Source organism: Telopea speciosissima, chromosome 10 (assembly GCF_018873765.1).
Source record: "Telopea speciosissima isolate NSW1024214 ecotype Mountain lineage chromosome 10, Tspe_v1, whole genome shotgun sequence".
Classification (NCBI taxonomy): Eukaryota; Viridiplantae; Streptophyta; class Magnoliopsida; order Proteales; family Proteaceae; genus Telopea; species Telopea speciosissima.
Genome location: NC_057925.1, coordinates 39,479,766 through 39,507,687, shown reverse-complemented (window position 1 = coordinate 39,507,687; position 27,922 = coordinate 39,479,766). Strand labels below are relative to the sequence as shown.

Sequence of the window (27,922 nt, the reverse complement as noted above, 5' to 3'; positions counted from 1 at the left end):
TCCAGCACATCTCTTAATCCCTCTCTCATGCCACCACATTCTTATGAGGACGTGGATTTCCATGCACCTCCTTATTTTAAGCCACCATGATCATATATGGTAAACTCCCCCCCCCCCCATTTTGTCCTTGTTTTTACTTTCTTTCATGCATTGCAGACACTGCATAGTTTTAGTATGGGGGGGAGATAGGTTCTTGTGCTGAATTGTGTTGTGATCCTGACTTAGGCGTAGCTGAGTTTATAGCCATCTTAAAATTTTTTGGAATGTTTTTATTTTCTTTTTATTTTTTATTGAGAGAGATGACTTTGGTAACCTATGTTTTGAAGTAATAAAGCTTTGGGTTCAAGATGTGGATTTGATATATATATATATATATATATATATATATATATCAAGGTAGGGGCCAAATCAGAAGCATAGCACTGTTTTTTCTGAAAAAGTCAATCGTATGAGTTTTTCTTGTGTACTTGAGTTTTAGTTAGGAGCTGAGATAGAGATTTGAGATTAAAGTGTTATTATTCTTGAAAGAAGTTCAAAAAAAAAAGAAAAAAAGAAAAGAAATAATAAAAAAAATTTTGTTTATTGGTTGTATTAGACTGGGTGCTCGGCCTCATGAAGCGAGGTTCCTAGGCTCAAAACACCTTTCAGTCATGAAGAAAGAGTCATGAAGAAAGTGATTGAAGTTTGAACTCATACTGCATCAATGTCTGAGTCATAGATATATGTAACAAGAGAGTTCTGACATTGCTTAGTAACTTGGGTGTCTGGTGCAAGCCCTGCATGTCATTCAAGCCAATTGCAGTGGAGGGATAACTGAGTTCAACTCTAAAGAAAAAAAGAAGAAGAACATTTGAATTTGTGCCTGTGTCTCAGTTCTCTGTTTAAGCTCCAAACTTATTCTTTTGTATCCTTGAGGGCATACTTTGATTTAATCTCTAGGGTTGATAGTGTGAAAAATATGAGGAGATCCCTTAATTTAGATGTGTGTCAGTTCCATGGATTGGAGCGGATAATAAAGTTCAAGTATGGGGGTCCCTTAGGAATCTCAATCTCATGAGTTTTTATCTTCGCTTTTCTTTTTCCAATTTTGAGTGGAGGTGGACTTTTCCTTTGCCCTTATCTGGATTACAACTAATTCATGGTTTGAATTTTGTGTGTACATTCACTGCAAACACTCACAAGACACAACTCGTCCACTAGGGTAACCTAGGGGTTTGAAAGGCTTGTTACACATGCTAAGTGCAACCGTGATTCGAACGAAAGTGAGTTAGGGTTTTCTTTTCATTTCTCTTTGTTTTCATTAAGTTAGTTTTCTTTTTGTTTGCTCGAGGACTAGCAAACTTTAAGTATGGGGGTATTTGATGAACATATTTATATGTGAATTTATTGTATTTTAATTATTAAAACAGTGCTACTCGGGTTATTTTTCTGTGTTTTCAGGTATTAGATTTATTTTGACTAAAATTGGAGAATTTGAGCTTGAAAGATGAAAGACACCAATCCAAGGTCAAGATCAAGAGAGCTAGATCTTTGTGGGCCAGATCCAGTCCCATCTTGAACCAAGTTTTGAAGACCAAAGTGCAGCCCATATTTCCATAGATTTTTCAGAGGGTACTTTTGACCAAGGTCTATTTGTTGGTGACATCTTGTTGTGTCAAGAAATCATCCGGTGGTCCCTTCGAGTGTCGTTACCTGCAAAAGGACTTGGGTGACAAAGGAGAACTGGTGTGGTTCCGGCCTAGGACTCTCCGATGCCTAAGTTAGATCTCTCTGAGCAAACAGATGTATATTAGAATTCAAGATGGTCGATGGAGTAGAATACCTTCCTTTTTATAGTAGAGTATGGCGGTGTGGAGAGTCCAGGTGATGGTGAGTAGTCCTCGTAGCTGATAGAGTCCCTGGGTAGCAGGGTTCTTTCATGAGTGGTTATCCCTCTATGGGAGGTGATGTCCCGATAGAGTTGGGGTCTTCGATAGATAGATGTTGAGGTGTTGTAGATAGGATGTCTGGTGTTTGCGTATATCTAGGACTATACAGGCGGTGGTCTACAACCTAGAGTCCTCGTTCACCTATGCTTGCTCGTTCGAGGGTGATCTGCGTCCATCAATGCCTGTTCGATCGACGCCCGGGGGATTCATGCCTGATTGATGCCCGTTCAATTGGCGCCCATGGCCTCTCGTTTGATCCGCTCCCGTGGCCTCTCGTTCTATCTGCTCCCGTGGCCTCTCATTCGATCTAGTTCGCGCCTGGAGTGGTCCGTGTTTGTGCTTGGCTCTCCTCTGGTCCTGGCGTGACCCATCTCCTTACGCTGGGACGCATGGCATCTTCTGATTGGTCTGTGTATATTGGGGTTCATCATTTGCCCCCCACTCTCTTGGGTCAGAATGTCCAAGAGAGTAGATTCTATCTTTTTACCCTCACAGGGGGTTGGTTGCGGATTCTTCTTTGTTGGAGGATGTGCCTACAAATCATTGGGTGTAGTGGGAGAGGTTGTGGGTTCAAACCTATCCTTTCACACCTTCTTGTCTTTTTGTTTTTTTTTTTTTTTTCTTATAGTATATCTCTCTTTCTTCTTCCTTCCTTTTTCACTTTTTCATTTCTCACTCTTGCTTTTTACTTTTTACTTTTCTTTCTTGGGATCATCTCCCTTCCTTGCACTTGGTAGTAGCTTCGTGGTGCCCCCCAAGTGTTTGGCTTTAGGTGGCAAAGACTAGTGTGGTCTACTATTGGCTTTGGCCTTGGGGTTGGCTTGCTTTGTGAGCTAGCCATGTGCTCTCTTGGTTATGTCCTCATGTTGTACCTGTGGGGTTCTCTTGTGCCTGGTCTTTGGTTTATGACTTGAGCTCTGTCCTCATGTCCGCATCCTTGGTGGGAGCCACGCCCTGGGTCTGTGCCTTAGTGCTCTCGATCCACTCCTGGCGACATTTCCTCCGATCCGCGCTTGAGCGCCGTCCATCAATTGACGCCCGTTTGCTGATTCGATTCCCGCCCATTGGCTTCATTCGGCTTGATCCACGTCCATTCGATTTGTGCCTGGGCGACGCCCCCGATTGGTGCTTGTGACCATCGTTCTGACGCCCACGACCTCTTGTTGGATTCGGCACCCGTGACCCTCATTCGATCGGCGCCCTTGGCCTTCCATCCGATCGGCGCCCATGGCTTTCCATTCGATGATCAACTCCCATGTCCCTCATTCGACAATCAGCGTCCGTGACCCTCTTTTGATGATCCGGGCCCATGGCCTCTCGTTCAACGATCAACACCTGTGGCCTCGTTCGATCGGCGCCCGTGGCCTTCTGTTCGACGATCAGCGCCCGTGACCCTCGTTTGATGATCCGCACCCATGGCCTCTCATTCAACGATCAGTGCCCGTGACCTCTCATTCGATCGGTGCCCTTGACCCTCGTTCAATGATCCGCACCCGTCTTCTCTTTCTTTCTCTCTTTTTTGTTTTTTGTATTGAGTCGAATTATTCTTTGGCCATAGATACATCTTTACTCGAACCTTGTCCTCGAACCCCTCACGAACTTCGACCTCGGATCTCGAACCTCGACCTCAAACCTCGAACCTCATCCTCAGACCTTGACCTCGAACCTCGAGCCTCGCCCCTGTCCATGGCCTATCATCTATGGCCCTTCGCCGTGGCATTTATTTAATTTTTTTATTTTTTTGGTACCTTTCCTCCTGGGTTCTCTTGTTGGTTATTGCAGCTCGCTTTCCACTCTCCTGGGTTGGTGGCTTGACGTTGGGGGACTACTACTCAAGTAAGTAGCCTTCCTTGCCATTGTCCATGACGTCTAGTGACTCTGCCACTATTGTAGTTGGGTCTACGGATGGGCCCTCTTCAAGGTCGTCTTCTTCTGTAGATACCCTCCCCCCATTGCTTCCTCCCAGACCTACTTCTAGTGACAGGGAGGATGCCATTGATATTCCTGGCCCAGATGGTAGTCCTCCTAGAGATGATGCTGGGGTGGCACCCCCGGTTAAGGATCCTAATAGTAGGATGGGACGGTTCTCAAGCCTCTTGACAGTATCGATCTTGGTGTCTTTTCATCGATTGTACCACATACCTTCTGAGATTGTGCTTCACGCCCCTGGGGGGTCAATCATGCCTTCTCCCACTGAGTGGATGAGGTCTGCCATTATGAGTTTTCCTTCTCTTGTAGGCTTCTTTCTCGATTTCTGTGGTTGGATCTGCGCTCCTTTGTGTATTGCTCTTCGTCACTCGTATATGGCCAATAGGCCTTGGTAGTCGTTCAACCTTGGTGGCCTTGAGCCTTGATAGTTCTCAAACTTTGGTGGTCTGTGGACGCTGGTGGTCCGTGGACCTTAGTGGCATTGTGCCTCAGTGGTCTGCGGACCTTGGTGGCATCGTGCCTTGGTGATCTAGGGACCTCGACGGCCTTATGTCTTGGTGGTCTACGGACCTTAGTGGTCTATGGACCTTGGTGGTCTACAGACCTTGGTGGCATTACGCCTTGGTGGTCTACGGACCTTGGTGGTCAGCGGACCTTGGTGGCATCGCGCCTTGGTGGTCAACGGTCCTTGGTGGCATTGTGCCTTGGTGGTTAAAGGACCCTGGTGGCATTGCACCTTGGTGGTCAACGGACCTTGGTGGCATTGTGCCTTGGTGGTCTATGGACCTTGGTGGTCAGCGGACCTTGGTGGCATTGTGCCTTGGTGGTCTACGAACCCTGGTGGCATTGCGCCTTGGTGGTCTACGGACCTTGGTGGCATTGCGCCTTGGTGGTCAACGAACCCTGGTGGCATTGCGCCTTGGTGGTTAACGGACCTTGGTGGCATTGCGCCTTGGTGGTCAGCGGACCTTGGTGGCATTGCGCCTTGGTGGTCAACGGACCTTGATGGCATTGCGCCTTGGTGATCAATGGACCTTGATGAGTTGATGGCATTGCGCCTTGGTGGTCAATGGACCTTGATGAGTTGATGGCATTGCGCCTTGGTGGTCTACAGACCTTAGTGTGGTGGAGGTGATCTGATCGATGGGTAGGTGTAGACGAGTGTACCCAAAATCAGCTATTTACTTCAAATAAAATTTTAAATTATCCTTGAAAATTGTAATGCACTGTACCCTGGCTGACATCTGACTACGCTACTGCTACTGCTACTGCTACTACTACTACTACTACTACTGGTGACACTGTTGCTATTACTGGCAGTATTGCTGCTACTACTCTTATTGGTAGTACTTCTTCAAGTGCTCTGAGTTCCAGGTAAGGTCTACTTCTTACCCCTCGGAGTTTTCAAGCGGTAGGTCCCTGAACGTATCTGCTTGAAAACTATGTACGGTCCTTCCCAGTTGGCAGACAACTTCCCTTCCTTCCATGGTTGTGATGCACTTGCCCTTGTTAGGACTAGGTCTCCCTGGTGGAATAGCCTTTCTCTTACTCTGGCGTTATAGTACTTGGCAGTTCGCTGCTGAAATGCCACGTTCCTTAGGAGTGCCTTCTCACAGACCTCATCTATGAAGTCCAGGTTTACTCGCAGTCTATCTTTGTATGTGCGCTCGTTGAAGTGCAATACCCTATGGGACATGGCGAGGACCTCTACTGGTGCTAGTGCCTCTGTGCCATACGCTAGGCGGAATGGGCTTTCTCCTGTGGGCGTCCATACTGTGGTTCGATATGTCCACAGGACACTTGGTAGTTCCTCGACCCACTTCCCTTTGGCTCCTTCTAGCCTCTTCTTGATTCCATCTAACAAAGTTCTGTTTGTCACTTCTACCTGACCATTGGCTTGTGGGTAGGCTACTGAGACAGGCCGATAGTCAATGTTGTAGCTTTGGCAGAAGGCTCTGAACTTGGGGTTGTTGAACTGCTTCCCATTGTTTGAGACTAGTATCCTTGGAACCCCGAACCTGTAGATGACGTCGTCACGGACGAACTTCTCCATTTCATTCTCTGTGATTTTGGCCAATGGCTTTGCCTCGACCCATTTGGTGAAGTAGTCTATGGCGACCACCAAGTATTTGTGGTTCCCTGATGCAGCTGTGAAATCGTCTAGGATGTCCACCCCCCATATGGCAAAGGGAATGGTGTTGATGATCGATGTCAATTTGGTAGCGGGTAGATGGGGTACTGGGGTGAACAATTGATATTGCTCGCAAGTCTTGGCATACTGTATTGCCTCTTCTTACATCCTTGGCCAGTAGAGTCCCTGGCGGAGGATTTTGTAGGCTAAGGCTCGGCCTCCCATGTGGCTTCCACATATCCCTTCATGGACCTCTACCAGGACGTACTTGGCTCCCTTGGGTCCAAGGCCCCAGAGTAGTGGTGTTGTGATCCCCCTCTTGTATAGTACGTCATCCAGGATGGTGTACTTTGTAGCTCTCATCCTTATCTTCTTTGCCTCGACCTTGTCTTCTGGTAGGATGTCATTCTGCAGGTAGTTGAGTATAGGGTCCATCCAGCTAGGCCCATCCTCAATCTCATTAACTTGCTTTTCCTGATATGTTGGCTCATGCAGTATTTCAGCGTAGACGGCACTGGCTAGATTATGGAGCTCATCATTGGCTAGCCTAGACAGGGCGTCGACAGTGGTATTCTAGATCCAGGGGACCCGAACCATCTCAAACTTCATAAACTCCCCGATCAATGCTAGAGCACTTGCAAGGTATGACGCCATTCGCTCGACCTTTGCCTCATACTCTCCATTCACCTGGTTCACTACAAGCTGGGAGTCACTCCGGATGGAAAGATGCGTGACTTAGATGGCCTTGGCTACTCGAAGTCCAGCGAGCAATGCTTTGTACTCTGCTTCATTAAGGATGCTGAGAAGGTGAATCGGAGAGCATACTAGATTCGGAATCCTTCAGGGCTGGTGAGTATGAAGCCAGCCCCACTTCCTGCTGCATTACTCGAACCATCCACGAACATCTCCCACGATCCTTGATCATGTTCCTCTGGTTCTTCTACTTCTGGCTCGATCTCAGATAGGGTGCATTCGGCGATGAAGTCTGCCAAAGCTTGGCCCTTGATGGCCATCCGTGGTTGGAACCTGATGTCATGTTCACTCAACTCTACCTCCCAAGCTATCAATCATCCGGAGACGTCTGGCTTGTGGAATACCTTCTTCAATGGTAGGTCGGTGAGGACCATGATTGTATGGGCTTGGAAGTATGGTCGTAGCTTCCTAGCTACGATCACCAGCATGTAGACTACCTTCTCAATCCTTGAGTACCTGGTCTCTACGTCGATCAGGACATGACTGACATAATAGATGGGTCTCTGTATCTTACCCTCTTCCCTCAATAGTACGGCGCTTACTGCGATTGGGGTGGCGGCTAGGTAGATCTGCAATTCTTCATTGGGCTTTGGTCGCCCAAGCAGTGGTGGATTCTCCAAGTATTCCTTCAATTCCTCAAATGCCTTCTGACACACCTCTGTCCATGCAAAGTCCTTTGGACTTTGGAGGTTCTTCAACGTCTTGAAGAACGGTAGGCACTTGTCTCCCGATCGTGACACGAACCTTGAAAGGGCTGCGACCCTTCCATTCAACCTCTGCACTTTCCTGACCGTCCAAGGTGGTGCCATCTCTTGGATGGCCTTGATCTTAGATGGGTTGGCTTCAATTTTGCGTACTGAGACCATGAACCCTAGGAACTTCCCTAACGTTACTCTGAAGGCACACTTGGTAGGGTTTAGTCTCATCTGGTTCCTTCTTAGTACCGTGAATGCTTCCTCCAGGTCGGACAGGTATTGGTGGGCTTGGACGCTTTTCATAAGCATATCATCCACGTACACCTCCATATTACCCCCGATCTGCTCCTCAAACATCTTATTGACCATCCTCTGGTAGGTGGCCCCTATGTTCTTCAGTCCGAATAGCATGCCACGGTAGCAGTAGTTCTCCGTGACAATTCAGAATGCAGTGTAGGACTCGTCATCCTCATGCATGAAGATCTGGTTGTATCCGGAATAGGCATCCATGAAGCTCAGCATCTCATAGCCGGGTGTAGCATCAATCAACAGATCAATCCTGGGTAGTGGGTACTTATCCTTTGGGCATGCCTTGTTCAAGTCGGTGTAGTCGACGCACAGTCTCCACTTCCCATTGGGCTTGGATACCATGACTACATTTGCGAGCCAGGTAGGGAACTTCTCTTCTCTGATGAACCCCGTTCTGCTCAACTTCTCGACCTCTTCCTTGATGGTTGCCTATCGATCGAGGGTAAAATTCAAAATTCCACCGCTTCTGTTGGACGGGCTTCCTGGTTGGGTCCACATGTAGTCGTTACTCTGCTATGGATCTGGGTATGCCAGGCATGTCGACGGACGACCACGCGAAGACATCCATGTTGGCTTGGAGGAGGTGTCCCAGTTCTTCTTTCTGTTCATCGTTCAATAATGAGCCAACCTGTACGACCTTGGAAGGGTCATCTTTGCTGAGTGGCCATGGGATGAGGTCCTCCACCGGCCTTCCTCTTGTCTCTGTTAGTTCATCTCTCTGGTCGTTGACCAGGTTCTCCATGCGCAGTGCCATTCCCCGGGTGTTACCATTGTTCTTCTTGACAAAGGCAGCATAGCATTCTCTGGCCTTCTTCTGATCGCCTCGAACCTCGCCTACTCCGTTGTTAGTGGGGAACTTCATCTAAGTGGAGTGGTGATACGACTCCTCTAAGGGCTATTAGAGATGGTCGCCCTAAGAGGCCGTTGAATGACACCATGGACCTGACAACCATGAAGTTCACCATGATGGTCACTTGTCGAGGGTGTTCTCCAAAGGTGACGGGTAGCTCTATAGTGCCTCTGATGGATGCAGTGGCACCCGAGAATCCATGGAGGTAGGTGGGTTCTGGCTTGAGTTGGCCATCCTCGAACCCAAATTGGCGGTAGGCTTCCAATGAGAGCACGTCCATAGACCCCCCTGTATCTATCAGCACCCGATGCACTGGTCGATTAGCTATCTCCACCTGTACTACTAAGGCGTCCTCATGTGGAAAGCTCACACCTTCCAGGTCTGCATCCAAGAAGGAGATCACCATCTCAGTCTTTGCTACCATGCTTGGCTTCTCTGCTACTCCTACGAACCTGGCATGGGCTTTGGCCTTTCTGGTAGACTCTTGCCCTGATCCTCTAAGTATGGTGAGGATGGGGGCTCCCTTGATGCCGCTTGGCTCTGGTACATCTCTCCTCTCTTCTGTGCAGTCTCTCCCCCTATCTCGGTCCACCCTCCTTTCTTCCCCTCTTGGTTCTTCTCTTTCCCGCTCACGACCTCGGCCTCCTTGGCCCGAACGACCGTCACATCTTCCTTTTATGTACTTGTTCAGACTCCCAGCTCTTACAGGTTGCTCTATCTCCCTCTTTAGTTGGTAGTAGTCTTCTATATCATGCCCATTCTCCTTATGGAAGAGGCAGTACTTGTTAGGGTTACGCTTCTCAGGTCCTACTAGCATGGGTCGTGGCCAACGGAGTAGGCCACGGTCCTGGATCTGCATAAGGATCTGAGACCTGGTGGTGTTCAGAGGTGTGAACTCAGGGCTGCTTACTCTCTCACTTCTTTCTGGATGGAGGTCGGTTCTTCCTAATGGGCTGTCGCCCTTCTCTTGTCGACGTTCAGTCCTCGATCTCTTACTTTCTTTACAGTCATCTGACGCTGACTTCTTGTTGTTTTGTGGCTTGGCCTCGATCACCTTCTTCCTAGCCTGCAGTATTTCGGCCATGTTGGTAAACTCATTACACCGCTCCAGAAGCTCCTTTATGGTCTTGGTCTTATGGCGTGCCAGGTCTTTGATCAAGCCCAGGCCTCTAATGCCCCCAGCCAAGGCCGCATGCTGGGTCTGGTCGTCTAAGTCTTTGACCTCTAAGGACTCCTTGGTGAACCTGGATACGTACTCCCTGAGGGACTCCCCAAGGTTTTGTACCACGTTCAGTAGATTGACTGTGATCTTCTTCAGTTTGACACTGCTCTGGAAGCGGGTGACGAACTGCTCGCATAATTCTGTGAACTAACCTATCGACCTCGATCGTAGTCTAGAGAACTATGATGTAGCTGCACCCTTGAGGGATGCAGGGAACGCTCGGCAGGAGACTACGTCCGATCCCCCATATAAGGTTATCATCTCATTGAAGTAGTTGATGTGATCATTAGGGTCCGTGGTTCCACTGCAGAGTTCAAAGGTGGGTAACCTGAACCTGGATGGGAGTGAGGCTGATATGATCTGTCACGCCCCCATCCCAGACAAGGGATACAATACATTATAAGGGGTGACTAGGACGACGCGTGTCATCCTATTAAGCTGCCAGGATCACTGACACAGTGTCCCAACGCACAGTCATAACCAATATTAAAACAATACAATATCAGAGTGCGGAAAGGAAAATATTACATTCCAAAAGATCAATAGTTTTGCGAAAGCGTATAAAATCAATAGTTACAAGATGATTAAAGCCTAGATGATAAATACTGTAGTTAATCCATTTTTCATTTCCATCTAATAATGATCAACAAGGGTATAGCAGTAAATGTTTATACATGGGCCTACGCCCTAAAATAAACAAAAGGGGAACAAGTCCCTAGAATTCTCACGGCCCGTAGGCGCAATCGTCACAAGGACACCCGTTGCCATGTTCCTCTAACACAGCTTCCGACTCCTCCGTATCTGCATCATAATCTAAAAATTGTGTACACGAGGGGGTTAGCTCTCCACTGAGCCAGTGAGGGGATGGGGATGCACAAACACACAATTCACATAGTCCAATGATGCATGCATATGTTAAGTAAATTTTCCACCTAACATCACAACTAAGTCAAAGGTATATGCTACTGTGACAACTCGGGAGACACTGTGGGTCACTTAACTTATCGCCACAATGAAACCTCAATTGTCACGTGGGACCTACGCCGATCGAAGCCTCCAAGACCACTCAGTGGCAGACCCCTGATAACCAATACTACCATGACTGGCCTCTCCCACCTCCACAGAATCCGGTGTACTGATTACCCAACACCTAAACCCCTGTTGGTAAGGGTCGTAGCATAAGGGTGTAAAATCCTAGCCACAGCTACATGCAAGTCCTATCGTCCCGAGAGGTAATCCGGTGCATCAACTTTTCATCTGGTTTAGTGCTCGGTTACCGACGGCACGGCGCATACAGATTCAACATGACATTCAACCTAATTTCTTCATAAATATATATAGTATCCGGGGTTCGCACCGCACCCACCGCACCGAGACCCATCAAAGTAAAGCATCTCCAATTAACATCATAACATTCATATATAAAAGTATGCAATATGCGCAAGCATGCTTAATAATTTATAATGATGACATAATATACAATGCAATAATAATATCAAGCCCAAACAACCAAACCCACTCACAACGTATACGCCAAGCACCAAGATTATCAGTTGTCGCCTCGATCAAGCAATAAGCCACAAGATGAATATATTAACCTAAACAAAGAGCGAAATAAGGTTAAACGAGCGAAGGGAAAGGATCCCCAAAAGGTCTCCCATAATCACTTAAGTATAAGGTTTCAGAAACAAAGTGGTTGCAGGAGTGGTTTCATGCCCAAATTCTGCAACCACATGTAAATCCTAGGAAACCAGGGGTTCAGGACAGTTTTAGTCAAGGTCGGTTGCAGATGTGGTTTCAGAAAACTGAAATCGAGTGTAAATCCTAGGAAACCAGGGGTTCAGGACAGTTTTAGTCAAGGTCGGTTGCAGATGTGGTTTCAGAAAACTGAAACCGAGTGTAAATCCTAGGAAACCAGGGGTTCAGGACAGTTTTAGTCAAGGTCGATTGCAGATGTGGTTTCAGAAAACTGAAACCGAGTGTAAATCCTAGGAAACCAGAGGTTCGGGACGCTTTTAGTCAAGGTCGGTTGCGATGTGGTTTCGAAAACTCGAAACCGAGTGTAAATCCGAGCTTCACAGGGGCCTTCTCGGGAAGGTAATTTCAGGGTGATTTCTTGCAGGTCTAAAACCACATGTAAGTCCTAGCTAACCAGGGGCTTAGGAAGGTCTCTGCCAAGGGTGGTTGCAGGTGTGGTTTCTCAGGTCTGAAACCACATGTAAAACCACATACCTGCAGAATCGAAAATTGAAGGGTTTCTTGCTAGGGATTCATTTTCCAAGGGGTTTAAAGGTAGGGAGGCTTCAAGAAAGCTTCCTCCTAGGTACATTAGGGTTCTAAGACCTCATTAGGTCCATGTAATCCCATGGATTTAAGAGGGAAAACAAAGAGAACCTAAATTAAGACATAATAGGGTAGAAACCTTAAATTTCTTAAATGGAAAGAGATTACTTAGGCTTAGGGCTTGTAATGGAGTGAAATAACTCCACCATAGTCTAGGTTTAGAGGTTCCATCGATTCCTTGGGTTCCAAGAGAACCCTAGGTCGAATCTCTCCCATTTCCCAAACCTCAAAACTCAAAATAGATGAAGAGATGTGGGTTTCAATGGCTTACCTTCCCCAATGTAGAAAAGCTCCACGTAGAGGGCTCCACAAGGTGAGATTCCAAGCCTTCAACCAAGCTTTTCCATTCCTCCTTCTCCTTTTCTCCTTCCTTCTTTCTTCTTTCCTTCTTTCTTCTTTCTTCTTTCTCCTTTCTCTCCTCTTTCTCTCCTCCACGATTTAGGTTAGATGGGAGAAGAAATGAAAATGAATGCTTCTCCCCCCCCCCTTTGTCTTATTTATAGAAAATGGGCTTGGGTCCTTTAAGTTAAATGGGTCAAATAGTTAAATGGGTGGATCCAAGATAAATGGGTCATTAGGCCAAATGGGTAGTTTAAGTTAAATGGGTCAAGAGGGCTTAATGGGTTGACCCATGGTCTTATTTAGGGTACAGGAATGGGTTAACCCATCTTTGGGTCAAATAGAGTCAAATGGGCCCTCAAGTTGAATGGGCCTCTTAACTAAATGGGCCTGCCCACAGGTTTCAAATAGAAAAGAACCCACTTGGGGATGGGTCCATCCACCATGGGATTATAAGCCCATCACACGCTCCCTTAAATAAGGGGGACCCACAAATAGAATATTCCCAACTCAACTAAAATAGCCCGGGCGGTCTAAATCTTGACCCGCACTTCGAGGGCATCGAGGAAAAAGATAAATAAATAAGCCAAGGGCTAAAACTTACTTCTCCATTGCCATGGTGTGTCAATGGTAAGCCCGTATCATGGTCAATAATTTGTAACTGGGTTTGACCACCAGTGAGAACAGCTCACCAGCACGTGGCAGTGATAACCACACGTCACGGGGAAGAAATAATAATTAATTATGATCTGGGGTGCGGGTATAACATCTTCCCCACCTTACAAGAAATTTCGTCCCCGAAATTTGAGGCAGCTAGGGTCTCAAGTGATAAGAACTGTTGGATAACAACATCCCAAGTCACCCACATCTTGAACTAAGTCAAAGGTCGAGTCAAGATGAGGCAAGGTCCTACATGGCACAAAGAAGTCGGTTTCACAATTCTCTTTTCTTTACAGGGTCACATTACCACAGGGGTGTGGTTCACAATAACCCTAGGAAAGCAAGGTTCCAACTACTAAGTTAAGTTTCAAGGAACAGAGTTCCCTAAATCTTCCAGATCAGGTGATACCATTCTAGCCTTCACTACTCTGGTCATTCTTGGGTTAGAGGATTTAACCTGTCCATGTCCCAACATAGGGTTCACATTCTGAAGGCTTTCACATCTGGTTGTCTTATTACCTAACCCAACTTTAGAATGATTTGGAATATTGATGGAATCTCCTATTGTTCACTCCCAGTACGGAGGGAACGCATTTAGTGATCCATTACCCCATTCATATCTGTCGTTGGAGAAGGTCTTGTTACATCCTTCAGTTTTAGCTTTCACAACCTTTAAACCTACTACACAGTTATCCCACAGGGAAGAATCCACATCAGTCCTCTTTCGAGAACCAACAACCTTTACTAGCTTTGGTCCAAGTCAACTCTTCAAGCATGTCTCATAATTTAACCTATCCGGTCATTAAATTCATTATTCATTACCCTAAGGTTTGGTCAACCAAGGTCAGGGCTCCAGCTAGTTTCACAGCAAGGTCGAGGTAAGTCATACTTGTAGTACCAAAGAATCACTCGTCACACAAGTCCAAGGTTCTAAGGGATATCTATATATATTTATCACACCAATATGTAGGCATAGATTCAATAATTACATTCAAATCCCTATGGACATATCTGTCATCTAGGTCAATCCACAAGAACAAGAAGTTCTTAGGTACGGTTCACTAAGTCTTTTTTTTTTTTTAGAAAGTCAAATCACGGTGTAAGACTTTCTCTATGAGTCTAAACAAGGTTTGGATAAACCAAGTAAAGTTCAAATAGAGTCGTCACTAGCTTGAGGTGTTATGAATGACTTTCAAATACACGTGACTTTTATGGCTTACTCAAATAAATCAGCTTATTATTTTCCTTTCCTAGTACCTATCCATAGGTTTAGATTCTACGCACCGCATTAAGGGTCTCTACCCGTATAGGTTTAGGTTTCTCTATCCATAAGGTTCGGGTCTTTAAATTCATAGGATCGAAGGTCTTCATCCTCAAAGGTAACTCTTCTCCTCTTATGTAAGAGAGGAGTCACAACTGTTACCAATGCCTGCTAGTTCTTATTAGCTGGCCCAGTCGGGTACAAGTCCTAACCTCTTTCAATTCAAGGTATTGACTAGACTTAGGTGGTTCCCACAAATGGGTCACACAACGGGGTGTCCGATCTAGGGTATAGGCACATAATCATCACATATAAGTGTAGTCAAAGGTCTCCAAAACAAGCTAAAAATCCTAAAAGAAATTGGGTGGACTCACGAGGGGTGTCAGTACTCTGGGTCTGTTCGTGGCTCCTCCGCGAAAATAGGGAGAGCAGACTAACGGGCGGATGTGGAATGCGAATCCGTTCGTTTGTCCGATCTCAAAAGTCTCAATGGCCGAGAGGGTTTAAGTCAAAAGGATTTACGGATGGATGCATGAGTGTGGATCCGTTCGTTGATCCGCACAGATTTATAATGATAATTTCAAGTTTTACGCGGAGCGGATTCACGATAAGTGGATTCACTCGTTTGTTCATTTGCAGAAATTTAACATAACAAAGCCGCGAGTTTTAAAACTCACTTTTGGCTCCAAAGAAAGGAACATAACCGCAGGGAGAAAAAGCTCTACAGGGACTTCCTTTCAAGCTTCCCTTGGGTGATTTTTCTTGTAATCTCAAGGTTCAACTCTCAGTTGTTCAAGATATGGCTTTCTTCTCATTCCTACTTTCTCTTTTCTTGGATTTGGGATGAATCATTTCAAGTTGTGATCATGTCTTGACTTTGCTTGTAATCCCATAGCCATGTACACCAAATCCATACCAAATTGATTGGAACTAGGATTTTTGGGTGTAAATTAAGTCCTATTCGATCGATGGCACTATGTTGTTGGATCCTTGTTTGATTATTGCATCTTTTATAAATTTCAAGTCTTTGCAAGCATTTTAGAGATTGTTGCTAGGTTTATCATATCTAGTTGAATTTTACTTGGATTATGTCCAGGTTTTGGTTGTGGTAAAGTCCTCAATTCATAATATTTTGGGAAAACTCTCCAAGTTCAAATCTAATTCTTTTACATGCCATAAAATCTCATAGAAAATTATCACATTGTCTTATCTTCAAGCATATTCTCTTGTACACATGATTGTTGATAAAATCCTTAGAATCTTTCCTCTTTTCCTCAAATAAATAATTCTTGTCTCTTGTTGGGGTATTTTCATCCAATAACTTGCTTGTTTGATATTGGTTGGGATGTAAAGTAGCCAAAAGTATATATTGTTCACATTGATCTCATTATTCACATCCACGCATTAAGAATCTCACATGGATTTTTACATGTGCATTGATCTTATTCATTTCTCTTCACTCCAAACATCTTCCTATGGTTATCATGTCTCATTTCCCTTATATGCTCTTGTCACAATACCATTTCCACATCTTGTATACATTTCACTTCTATACTTTTATTTGTCAAGCATAAAGCTTAAGTTACCGGGGTAAGATATGCCACAAGAGGGGCGAAGGAAACATCAAATAGAGGTAATAAAAGCCTAACATAGGTTGGTCCATCAAGACAGGGCAAGAAAATCCTTTCTGGCTTGGGCGGTTTTAGGTGTGGTTTTAGTAAGTTGCAACCACAGGTAAATCCGAGCTTTCACAGAACCAATTTTGTTATTAGAAATTCACGGATTCTCAGTCGGTTTCACAAAATTGAATCCACGGATGAAACCGCATGGCCCAAAAATTAAAATTTTAAAACCCACGACTTAGAGGTTTATTTCCCTCCTTCAAAACACAACTCTAATACATTTGAAGAACCAAAAGCCATGATCGTTCTTGCTCTCTCTTCCCTCCTCGGTGGATTTTAGTGCTCCAAATTACTCCTCAACAACATCCAATCGCATTCAGGTAAGATCTTTCTCTCTCCCATCGAGTTCTCTCAAGGAGAAACCCCAAAACATAATTTAGGTTTTGGAAACTTGGGGGTTTTGCTTTCTTTTGCTCAGTAGACTGTTCACAATCTAATCTTAACCATTTTCTCACCATAAGCAACCTATACAAGGGCTTGCATACAATCTTGGCATCTAACTCAAGGATTTAGGTTGGATTTTAGAAAAACCAAAACCTACTCGAATTTTCCTCTTCTCTTTTGCCATATTTGATTCGGTCTTACTAGATAGGGCTTAGCTTACATTCTCTGAGTTGCCACAAACCAACTTTACTTGTTTATCAAGATTCAAACTCCAACCACAAAATCTAAAAATTCTTTTTGAAGCCCAAGGCATGCTCCATGATCGAACAAGTCTACTTCTTGTTTGAACTTACTGCTTTATATAAAATATCATGTTCTAGGCATCATATGACCATGAATCTTCATTATTTGTCATTGCATTCACATAATGGCCATGTCTTTCCTTTTTCCCCAAATTCTTAGATCACAATTTGATAAAAATCAGAATTTTCTAGCCTAAGAATCCTGCTATAATTTAATTTGCTTTGGAAGGAAAATTAAGGGCTAAGTTTTGAACCTCATAACTTTACATTGATCATCTACTTAGGTCTTAACATTCAAGGTACTAATTTGCTATCAATCTTAGCTTTTGCCTGCAGGTTAAAACAATTAATGGCCCCATGAGCACGGCGTACATGCATTGAACAAGTTGCACCAGCTGTGCTAGATCCACTATAGTTTCAAAAGATAGAGGGCCAAGAGCTTTACCAAGACTACTTTTGCTTCAAAAATATAGTGGAAGGGCGGGATGTAGTGTTGGATGATCTCAACGCTTACATGGTGGGGCAGAGATTCGAGGCATTGGGGTGGACCAACATTCTCAACCTTCCTGACCATACTACCTGCAACTCATTTGCCATTCTATACAAATCTGGACACCGAGAACCCGGGCATACAGAATTATTGGGTTGTTTCATGTGTCAAGGGGGTTCCTATAGCCTTCATTGCAGCACAGTTGGCCGGCGTTATCAACGTGTCCATTGGAGGAGCAAGGACCTATTGTTCACTTAGAAGGAATCCCTATACCTTAATTAAGTGGGAGGTATTGACATTCTGACGACCATAAGGCAGCTGAACCTACGAGTGGTGGATGGCTTCGATGAGGTCACGAAGCAACTCTCCAACCAGACTTGGCGCCTAGAGGTATCGAGAGAGGGGTAGGTGACATCGACACCTTTCTTGGTCGCGGTGGTGGCGGTGGTGCAATGTCGAGCTCAGCTTTCTCCCAACAATTAAAGTTATCCCGGATCAGTTCTTATAGTTCTTGTCTTAGGATGAACAACTGGGAACTTTTAGAAATGGTAGACTTGTATATTTAATCTGAGATGAACAGAATCAAATGTTTTGAGTTGGAACAGATGAGATCTTGCATTTTGAGTTGGGAAAGACACAGTTATGCCGAAGCAGAGAATCTGGAACAATCATGGTGTTTAAATTAGTATCTTTTGATTGAGCAGGATAGAATCGTATGTTTTTGTTGGAATAGATAAAATCATGAATATTGAAATAAGAAGAATATGGTTGCCTTCTGGGAAGATTTGGAACAACTTGACATTTCTAATTAATCTTATATATCTTTATGTACTTGCTTAATTCTCTCTTGCTTAAATCATTGTTGATAATTATGCTTGGTTATAATTGATTCATTATTGTTTATGGATTTTAACATAGTTGCCCATTTATGACCTACTTAAGATTCAACAAAGCAATTACATAGTTGTAGCTTAACAGCCTATGGTTCAAGTCCTAAGTGTCATGTTTCCTATTATCTTCTAGGTTCTTGTTTCACCACAATCAGTCTTCTCCTATGTCTGCATACAATCATTTATGTTCTTAAAGATTTTTAGTTTAGAACCTAATTGTGGAGAGTAAATCAAGAGTCCGCGAGACTGTGGTCGATGCAGAGCATCATTGCTCTGATACCACTCTGTCACGCCCCCATCCCAGACAAGGGATACAATACATTTTAAGGGGTGACTAGGACGACGCGTGTCATCCTACTAAGCTGCCAGGATCACTGACACAGTGTCCCAACGCACAGTCATAACCAATATTAAAACAATATAATATCAGAGTGCGAAAAGAAAAATATTACATTCCAAAAGATCAATAGTTTTGCGGAAGCGTATAAAATCAATAGTTACAAGATGATTAAAGCCTAGATGATAAATACTGTAGTTAATCCATTTTTCATTTCCATCTAATAATGATCAACAAGGGTATAGCAGTAAATGTTTATACATGGGCCTACGCCCTAAAATAAACAAAAGGGGAACAAGTCCCTAGAATTCTCACGGCCCATAGGCGCAATCGTCACAAGGACACCCATTGCCATGTTCCTCTAACACAGCTTCCGGCTCCTCCGTACCTGCATCATAATCTAAAAATTGTGTACACGAGGGGGTTAGCTCTCCACTGAGCCAGTGAGGGGATGGGGATGCACAAACACACAATTCACATAGTCCAATGATGCATGCATATGTTAAGTAAATTTTCCACCTAACATCACAACTAAGTCAAAGGTATATGCTACTGTGACAACTCGGGAGACACTGTGGGTCACTTAACTTATCGCCACAATGAAACCTCAATTGTCACGTGGGACCTACGCCGATCGAAGCCTCCAAGACCACTCTGCGGACCCCGATAACCAATACTACCATGATGGCCTCTCCCACCTCCACGAATCCGGATCGATTACCCAACACCTAAACCCCTGTTGGTAAGGGTCGTAGCATAAGGGTGTAAAATCCTAGCCACAGCTACATGCAAGTCCTATCGTCCCGAGAGGTAATCCGGGCGCATCAACTTTTCATCTGGTTTAGTGCCCGGTTACCAGCACGGCACGGCGCATACAGATTCAACATGACATTCAACCTAATTTCTTCATAAATATATATAGTATCCGGGGTTCCAAGACCGCACCCACCGCACCGAGACCCATCAAAGTAAAGCATCTCCAATTAACATCATAACATTCATATATAAAAGTATGCAATATGCGCAAGCATGCTTAATAATTTATAATGATGACATAATATACAATGTAATAATAATATCAAGCCCAAACAACCAAACCCACTCACAACGTATACGCCAAGCACCAAGATTATCAGTTGTCGCCTCGATCAAGCAATAAGCCACAAGATGAATATATTAACCTAAACAAAGAGCGAAATAAGGTTAAACGAGCGAAGGGAAAGGATCCCCAAAAGGTCTCCCATAATCACTTAAGTATAAGGTTTCAGAAACAAAGTGGTTGCAGGAGTGGTTTCATGCCCAAATTCTGCAACCACATGTAAATCCTAGGAAACCAGGGGTTCAGGACAGTTTTAGTCAAGGTCAATTGCAGATGTGGTTTCAGAAAACTGAAACCGAGTGTAAATCCTAGGAAACCAGGGGTTCAGGACAGTTTTAGTCAAGGTCGGTTGCAGATGTGGTTTCAAAAAATTGAAACCGAGTGTAAATCCTAGGAAACCAGGGGTTCAGGACAGTTTTAGTCAAGGTCGGTTGCAGATGTGGTTTCAGAAAACTGAAACCGAGTGTAAATCCTAGGAAACCAGGGGTTCAGGACAGTTTTAGTCAAGGTCGGTTGCAGATGTGGTTTCAGAAAACTGAAACCGAGTGTAAATCCGAGCTTCACAGGGGCCTTCTCGGGAAGGTAATTTCAGGGTGGTTTCTTGCAGGTCTAAAATCACATGTAAGTCCTAGCTAACTAGGGGCTTAGGAAGGTCTCTGCCAAGGGTGGTTGCGGTGTGGTTTCTCGGTCAAAACCACATGTAAAACCACATACCTGCAGAATCGAAAATTGAAGGGTTTATTGCTAGGGATTCATTTTCCAAGGGGTTTAAAGGTAAGGAGGCTTCAAGAAAGCTTCCTCCTAGGTACATTAGGGTTCTAAGACCTCATTAGGTCCATGTAATCCCATGGATTTAAGAGGGAAAACAAAGAGAACCTAAATTAAGACATAATAGGGTAGAAACCTTAAATTTCTTAAATGGAAAGAGATTACTTAGGCTTAGGGCTTGTAATGGAGTGAAATAACTCCACCATAGTCTAGGTTTAGAGGTTCCATCGATTCCTTGGGTTCCAAGAGAACCCTAGGTCGAATCTCTCCCATTTCCCAAACCTCAAAACTCAAAATAGATGAAGAGATGTGGGTTTCAATGGCTTACCTTCCCCAATGTAGAAAAGCTCCACGTAGAGGGCTCCACAAGGTGAGATTCCAAGCCTTCAACCAAGCTTTTCCATTCCTCCTTCTCCTTTTCTCCTTCCTTCTTTCTTCTTTCCTTATTTCTTCTTTCTTCTTTCTCCTTTCTCTCCTCTTTCTCTCCTCCACGATTTAGGTTAGATGGGAGAAGAAATGAAAATGAATGCTTCTCCCCCCCCCTTTGTTTTATTTATAGAAAATGGGCTTGGGTCCTTTAAGTTAAATGGGTCAAATAGTTAAATGGGTGGATCCAAGATAAATGGGTCATTAGGCCAAATGGGTAGTTTAAGTTAAATGGGTCAAGAGGGCTTAATGGGTTGACCCATGGTCTTATTTAGGGTACAGGAATGGGTTAACCAATCTTTGGGTCAAATAGAGTCAAATGGGCCCTCAAGTTGAATGGGCCTCTTAACTAAATGGGCCTGCCCACAGGTTTCAAATAGAAAAGAACCCACTTGGGGATGGGTCCATCCACCATGGGATTATAAGCCCATCACACGCTCCCTTAAATAAGGGGGACCCACAAATAGAATATTCCCAACTCAACTAAAATAGCCCGGGCGGTCTAAATCTTGACCCGCACTTCGAGGGCATCGAGGAAAAAGATAAATAAATAAGCCAAGGGCTATAACTTACTTCTCCATTGCCATGGTGTGTCAATGGTAAGCCCGTATCATGGTCAATAATTTGTAACTGGGTTTGACCACCAGTGAGAACAGCTCACCAGCACGTGGCAGTGATAACCACACGTCACGGGGAAAAAATAATAATTAATTATGATCCGGGGTGCGGGTATAACATGATCTCTTCCGAGAACGGATGCTGTCTGGGGATCAAGTGTGTCTCGCCCTTGGTCTGCTTCTTCAGTCCTTCTAACTTCTCATCCAAATCTTGGAGTCTCTTGTATAGCTCTTCATCCCGTGACTGTCCCTCACGTCTGGCTGGTCGTTCACTGCGACCTCGTTCTCATCTTCTCCTTGAAGTCCCCTCTTGCTTTGAATGTTGGCGGGATGGTGAAGGGTCATGTCGCAATGAACCTTGACGTGAATGCAAGGGGCTTTCTCCTCGGTAGGTCTGGCTTTGTCCTGGTGTGTGACTCCCTCCGAGTCGACCTTGGAACACCAACCTCCTGATGGACCCTTCTGGGTTAGGTACCACGGATCGGTGTGATGGTATTCTCCCATGGTCTGATCGTACTGGAAGGTCCATTGTTCTCCTAGAAGGTTGGGAAGGCTCTCCCCACTGCCTGGTGTGCCTCTATGACCTATCACCCCTGGGAGGTGACCTCCTAGGGCTCTGCTCCTGCCGAGGATCTGTCCTGCGATGGTGGGATGTTGCACGCTGCCTCAGGTAGTTGCGAAAGAGTTGTTGGTCTTGGAGGATCTGTAGCTACAAGTCATTGATCTGACCCATAGTCGCTGGTGCATTAGGATCAGGTGCTGGCTCCACGGCGGCTTCAATGCCTGCTTCAGGGTTGAGGTCAATTACCCCAACTTGTTGGTTCTCGGGGACCTCCCTCTCCTGAGAGACATGGTCAGTGGCTCTGCGACGTGAGCTCTCTTGAGGAGGTGATCTGTTCCCCTCTCTCGCAGCATTGTTGGTGGAGGGAGTGGTCTTCTTGCCTCGTGGTGCCATTGAGTAGTTAGGAAAACAAGCTAGCAGGTACGATGGCTAGCATCGTTCCCACAGACGACGCCAATCTGTTGCGTCAAGAAATCATCATGTGGTCCCTTCGAGTGTCGTTACCTGCAAAAGGACCTGGGTGACAAAGGAGTACCGGTGTGGTTCCGGCCTAGGACTCTCCGATGCCTAAGTTAGATCTCTCTGAGCAAACAGATGAATATTAGAATTCAAGATGGTCGATGGAGTAGAATACCTTTCTTTTTATAGTAGAGTATGGCGGTGTAGAGAGTCCAGGTGATGGTGAGTAGTCCTCGTAGCTGATAGAGTCCCTGGGTAGCAGGGTTCTTTCATGGGTGGTTATCCCTCTATGGGAGGTGATGTCTCGATAGAGTTGGGGCCTTCGATAGATAGATGTTGAGATGTTGTAGATAGGATGTTTGGTGTTTGAGTATATCTGGGAGTGTACAGGCAGTGGTCTAGAACCTAGAGTCCTCGTTCGAGGGTGATCCGCGTCCATCGATGCCAGTTCGGTCCACTCCCGGGGGATTCACACCTGATTGCTGCCCGTTCAATTGGCGTCCGTGGCCTCTTGTTCGATCGGTTCCCGTGGCCTCTCATTCGATCCGGTTCACGCCTGGGGTGGTCCGTGTTTGTGCTTGGCTCTCCTCTGGTTCTGGCGTGACCCATCTCCTTGGGCTGGGGCGCGTGGCGTCTTCTGATTGATCTATGTATATTGGGGTTCATTACATCTAAAATTCTAGAATTTTGGAGTGAAGCCCAAGTCAAAGCTCAATCATGGGAAGATATTTTAGAATCTCTCTCTCTCTCTCTCTCTCTCTCTCTCTCTCTCCTTCTTTCATATTTTCTCTCCCCTTTTCCCAAATCTCTTTCCTAAAATCTCTCCTCCCTCCCACGTTTACTCTCTCTCCCATCTCTTTTGCTTTAAAAAGAGAAAAAAACAAAAAACAATAAAGAAAGAAAACGTGGAGGGGGGGGGGGGGGAATATTTCCTTTTTTTTTTATTTTCTCTTCCTTTTTTCTTTCTCTCCACTTTCTTTTCCTTTTTTGTTATCTCTCATGCCACCTCACCTCCTCCCTCCAACGTTTTTGCCCCCCCCTCTTCTATAAAACGGTCAGCCTTCTCATTCTATATTTATTATTCATTATTATATTCTTCTATTCTCTTCTCCCCTCTTCTCCCTAGTCTCTCCTTTAGGTTTTTTCCTTGTTTTTTAATTTCTAGGTTTTAGATTTATTTTCGGCATTTATTTTCATGGATTTAATTTCAGTTCAATGATGTAATTTTTTATTTATAGTTGATTTAATTCTTAGGCTAGTTTACTTTCAATTCAAGTTGTAATTTCATTCAAGCTTCAAGTTGCAAGCAAAGCTGGATTTTTTTCTTTGTCATCCTCTAAACCTCTTCACATCAGGGAAGTTCTTGTCTTAATTTTATTTTTCTGCATTTATTTTCTATGTTGCTTCCATTAGTCCTATCTCCTTCTTGTGTTTTTTTCATGGCCAACTAAATCCTTCAACTTAGGGTAGGATGAAGCCATGAGAGAAGGAAGGGTTGATGTTCTACATTGCTTTTGTGCTTTATTTGATTAGAATCTTATGATGGAATTTATGTGCTTTTGATTCATTCACATGATGCATGTCAGCCCCCTAAGTATCCATATGCATACTTGTTGATTTCTTTAGATCCACATTATGTATGTCAACATTAGAGCCCATATGCATGTTTGTCAATGCAACTCATGTAGATCTTTATATGATCATTATTGTTCTATGCTAGTTTAGTGCATTAACTCATAGGCTATGACAGCCCATTGGCCCTTATACCCTATTGTCCTAGTTCATTAGCATGCATTGGAACGATGATGTTGAGCATTGATTTTACCCATCTCATGTTGGACATGACCGGGCAGCATTCTTTAATTAACCCTTACAAATTTTATCTTCCATGTATAAATGTGTTGGTGAGTGACTAAAGTTATGTATATTGTCTTTGCACATGTTGTAGCTTATCAAGATAGGTTGCATTCCCATCACATAAAGACTCTCTGCATGTCTCGCTTTCCCTCAAGAAAATTTTATATACTCATTAGTCATTACTATGGATGGATACACCTAACTACTTCCAAGTCCTTGTCCATACATATAACCTGTTTCTCTTGATGAACTGTCTTTAATGTGGTTGGGTAGGACTATAAGGATACTGTTGGAGCCATATCTTGGGTAATCTGTTTTTAGTGTGCATTGTGGTCCTGATCACTAATAATGAGAAATTTTTTTCTTGAACTGAGTTTCCCTTCACCCGCGTGAACAGATTTTGTATATGAGTGATTGGAAATAGCGCTACCGTCATTTTCCTTGAGCGCGACAGCAAACTCAACGGTTTAATCTGAGCCGTTTAGTTTTTGACCTTTTAAGCGTAATCATTGAATAAAAAAAAAGCCATTACCCTGCTCACCGCCAGAGCAGGTTTCTTCCATTTTCCTATTCTTCGTTGCAGGGGAATGCTTCAGGTACAGGGAGGGCGGAGGTGGGAGGACCACTGTGAATGGAGAAGAAGAAGAAGGCGGCTAAGCCAAACTCCATCAAAAAACTCTATCTTCCCACCGACAATACACAGGGAGGCGGAGGTGGGAGGAGAGAATACACAGTGGCTTCTTCTTCTTCTTCTTATATTCAGCTTTCTTAAAAGGTAAAAAATAAAAAAAGAATTTCAAGGGAGAGAATCGAAGAAAAAAGAAGGTTTTGAGAAAAAAAAAATTTCAAAATAGAGAGAGCATCAAGGATGGGAAAAATGAGGGGAGGAATGAGGCATAGATCGGTGAAGGGGATGGAGGGGAGTTGGAATAAGAGAGATGGGGTGATGGTTCTTGGCGGACGCAGCAGGGATGATCATGGGAAAGTGGATTAAATTCTGGGTCGATTTTAAGGGGTTAGATGTTCTTACAGTGGATCTTAGGGATCCAATCCTCTGCAACCCCTTTCCCGGAGAAGACGCGTCAGATCCAATCGACCACCGTCGCCACCATGGTTTGAGTAAGAGTATCGTATGCTTCTCTGCCTCCCCAAACGCCATCGCCACCCCATTCTCAATCTCCTCTACCACCTCCTCCAGCTTACTGGATCCCCAAATCATCAGCCCTCACCACCTCCTCCAACTTACTGGATCCCCAAATCATCACATCCCCTACCACCACCACCTCCAACTTATTGTAATGGCACCCCTGAAGCATCTCTCCTACCACCACCTTCACCGTCTCCTCCAACTGCCCCACCCCCATCCCTGTCCCCAGACCCGTCCTCTTCATATTGTCCGCCTTAATTCCAATGGAGAACAAGTAATAAAAGATTAATAACAGCAGATTCATACCTATCAAAAAAAAGAGAAGCAGATTCATCTTCCCCTTCTACCAATCTCGAGTTTACCCCAAAACCTCACTGGTTTCCCAAAAAAAAAAAAAAACATAAAACTGATCTGTCTGGGTTTAGTGTTCCTTATTTATTTATTTATTTTTTGTAAATTGATTCAAGCAGATAGGTTTTGGGTTGCAGGAGTGGTTTTTTTTTTTTTTTTTTATTGATTCTCTCTGAGTTTGCAGAGAATTGGTTTACAGGAGAAGAGACACTTATAGAAGATTGCTTCAAGATGGGTTTTGGGTTGCAGATGGTGGTTCCTTGGTTGTCTTTGGGGTTGCAGGTGATGGTTCCTTAGTTGGCTCTGGAGATGGGTTTTGGGTTGCAGGTCGGTAGCTGAAGAAGACGACGTGGGAGAGCCGGTTGCAGTTAAAAAATCAACAGTTAAAATAGATCGGTGAAATCTCAACGGTTGAGATTTAACCGTTGAGTTTAGTGGTGCGCTTATCCAACTTTATCGGCCGTACTACAATTTTTTTCGTTTGTATATTTATTACGGTAGGTGGGACTTTAAAGATGGTGTCAGACTACTTAGGAATAGGAAAAATAATGACCCTTGATTATCTTCAATTCGGATGAAGAGTCTATTATTTTCGGTTGTAAGGAACTGTTTCTTAAAGCAGAAGTCAAGGAATCGGAAAGTCATCAATGGTCATAAATATCTATCCTCTATTTACGAATGGTCGAAAATATCTCTATTATTTCGTGAAACCTTACGAACACCATGTGAACCTTTCGAATCCCTTAACTGTGTGTGGGAAAATTCGATACTTTCTTAACTTAAGCTTTGGCACAATCTCATGGTTGTGGGTTCAAAATTTGGAAACAGTCTCTCTTGTGAATTAGGAGATAAGACTGCATACAGTTGCCTCTCCCAGATCTGTAGTAACGAGAGCCTCATGCACTGGGATGCTCTTTTGTGTAAATCTTCTATTAAAACATGAATTACCATTTCAATGTGAAGCCATCTGCCATGATAATAGGCCTTGCATAAGAAATCAGCTCTCTCCCACCCCCTAGTTATTGATTTGAGGGTTAAAATTTCTTTGCAAGGGATGAGGTCGGTAACTCTTATGTTTACTAAATTTCTATCAATGTCATTTGCACAATTTGTATATTTTGCATTTTTGAATTTAAGGTTTGGTGGTGGTCTTTTTTTTTTTGGGTAACAGGTTTGATGGAGTTCAAGGTGCTTGATTATTTCTGGGTAAAAATGTGTACGTGATTTTCTGATTTTGGTTTTTTTTTTATGATAAAACGAAAATATATTCACAGCACACTTAGTTTACATCTACAAGATAGTCTAAACAGGTATTACGGGCCAGGTTCTTAGTTAGGACCTGACACATGTCATCATCTATCCTTTTAAATTGTACACCCTGTGTTCCGTTAGATAAGTACAAAAAGTGTTTAAACCAAACTAACGGCCAGGCACCCCGGATTGGAACTGGGAGGGTATCTGGAATTAGGTCATTATCCACCCATATCTCCTTGAGATGCAACCCCAAGTCCTCCGCTCGATCACAACCTTTTCGGATCGCAAAAAGCACAGCTCCTAATTCTGTAGAATTAGCCATAATTCCTGTACCAAAAAACTTTAGTCTACCATGAAGCAAAAAGATATAACACCATCCTGTGGTAGTTAAGCCTGGTTTTGAGAATCCTGCACACATCAAAACAGGAAAGTCAATTGTAGGTAATGGGTGAGGATTTCCAAGCATAGGAACATATGTATCATTACCATGTACATCCAGGGATGAAATCGAGGGGGGGGGGGGAAATATGAAGTTCAGCTATCCATTTAAAATTCAAATCCACTATTCTACTAGGATCCGATCTACCCCCAGTCCTAACCACCTTATTTCTAGCCATCCAAATAAAATACCAAGTAAGAAAGAACACACTAAACAACCACCGTAGCATATTTTTGTCCGATTTGAACAACATGAAGAAAAATTGGCATATTGATAGAGGCTTATCCAACTCCAATAACTCAGTTCTTAACCCCAGTGGGCCTCATGTCCAAACTTGTTTGATCCAATCAAAAGAAAAAAACAGGTGCTATAGGGATTCAACACCATTTCCACATAGAGCACACGTTGTGTCAATCGGGATCCATTTCGAGAGAATAT

The 27,922-nt window shown here is 44.1% G+C and overlaps 1 long non-coding RNA gene across 1 annotated transcript in view; it reads left to right on the top strand.

Annotated features, from left to right (window-relative positions):
• The first annotated feature begins 8,336 nt into the window (after positions 1–8,336).
• LOC122642844 overlaps positions 8,337–27,922 on the top strand; it is a 33,269-nt gene continuing 13,683 nt past the window's right edge. The window contains exons 1-2 of the long non-coding RNA XR_006330112.1: positions 8,337–8,348; positions 22,648–22,652. This is a non-coding gene — a long non-coding RNA (uncharacterized LOC122642844). The remainder of the gene's footprint in view (positions 8,349–22,647; positions 22,653–27,922) is intronic.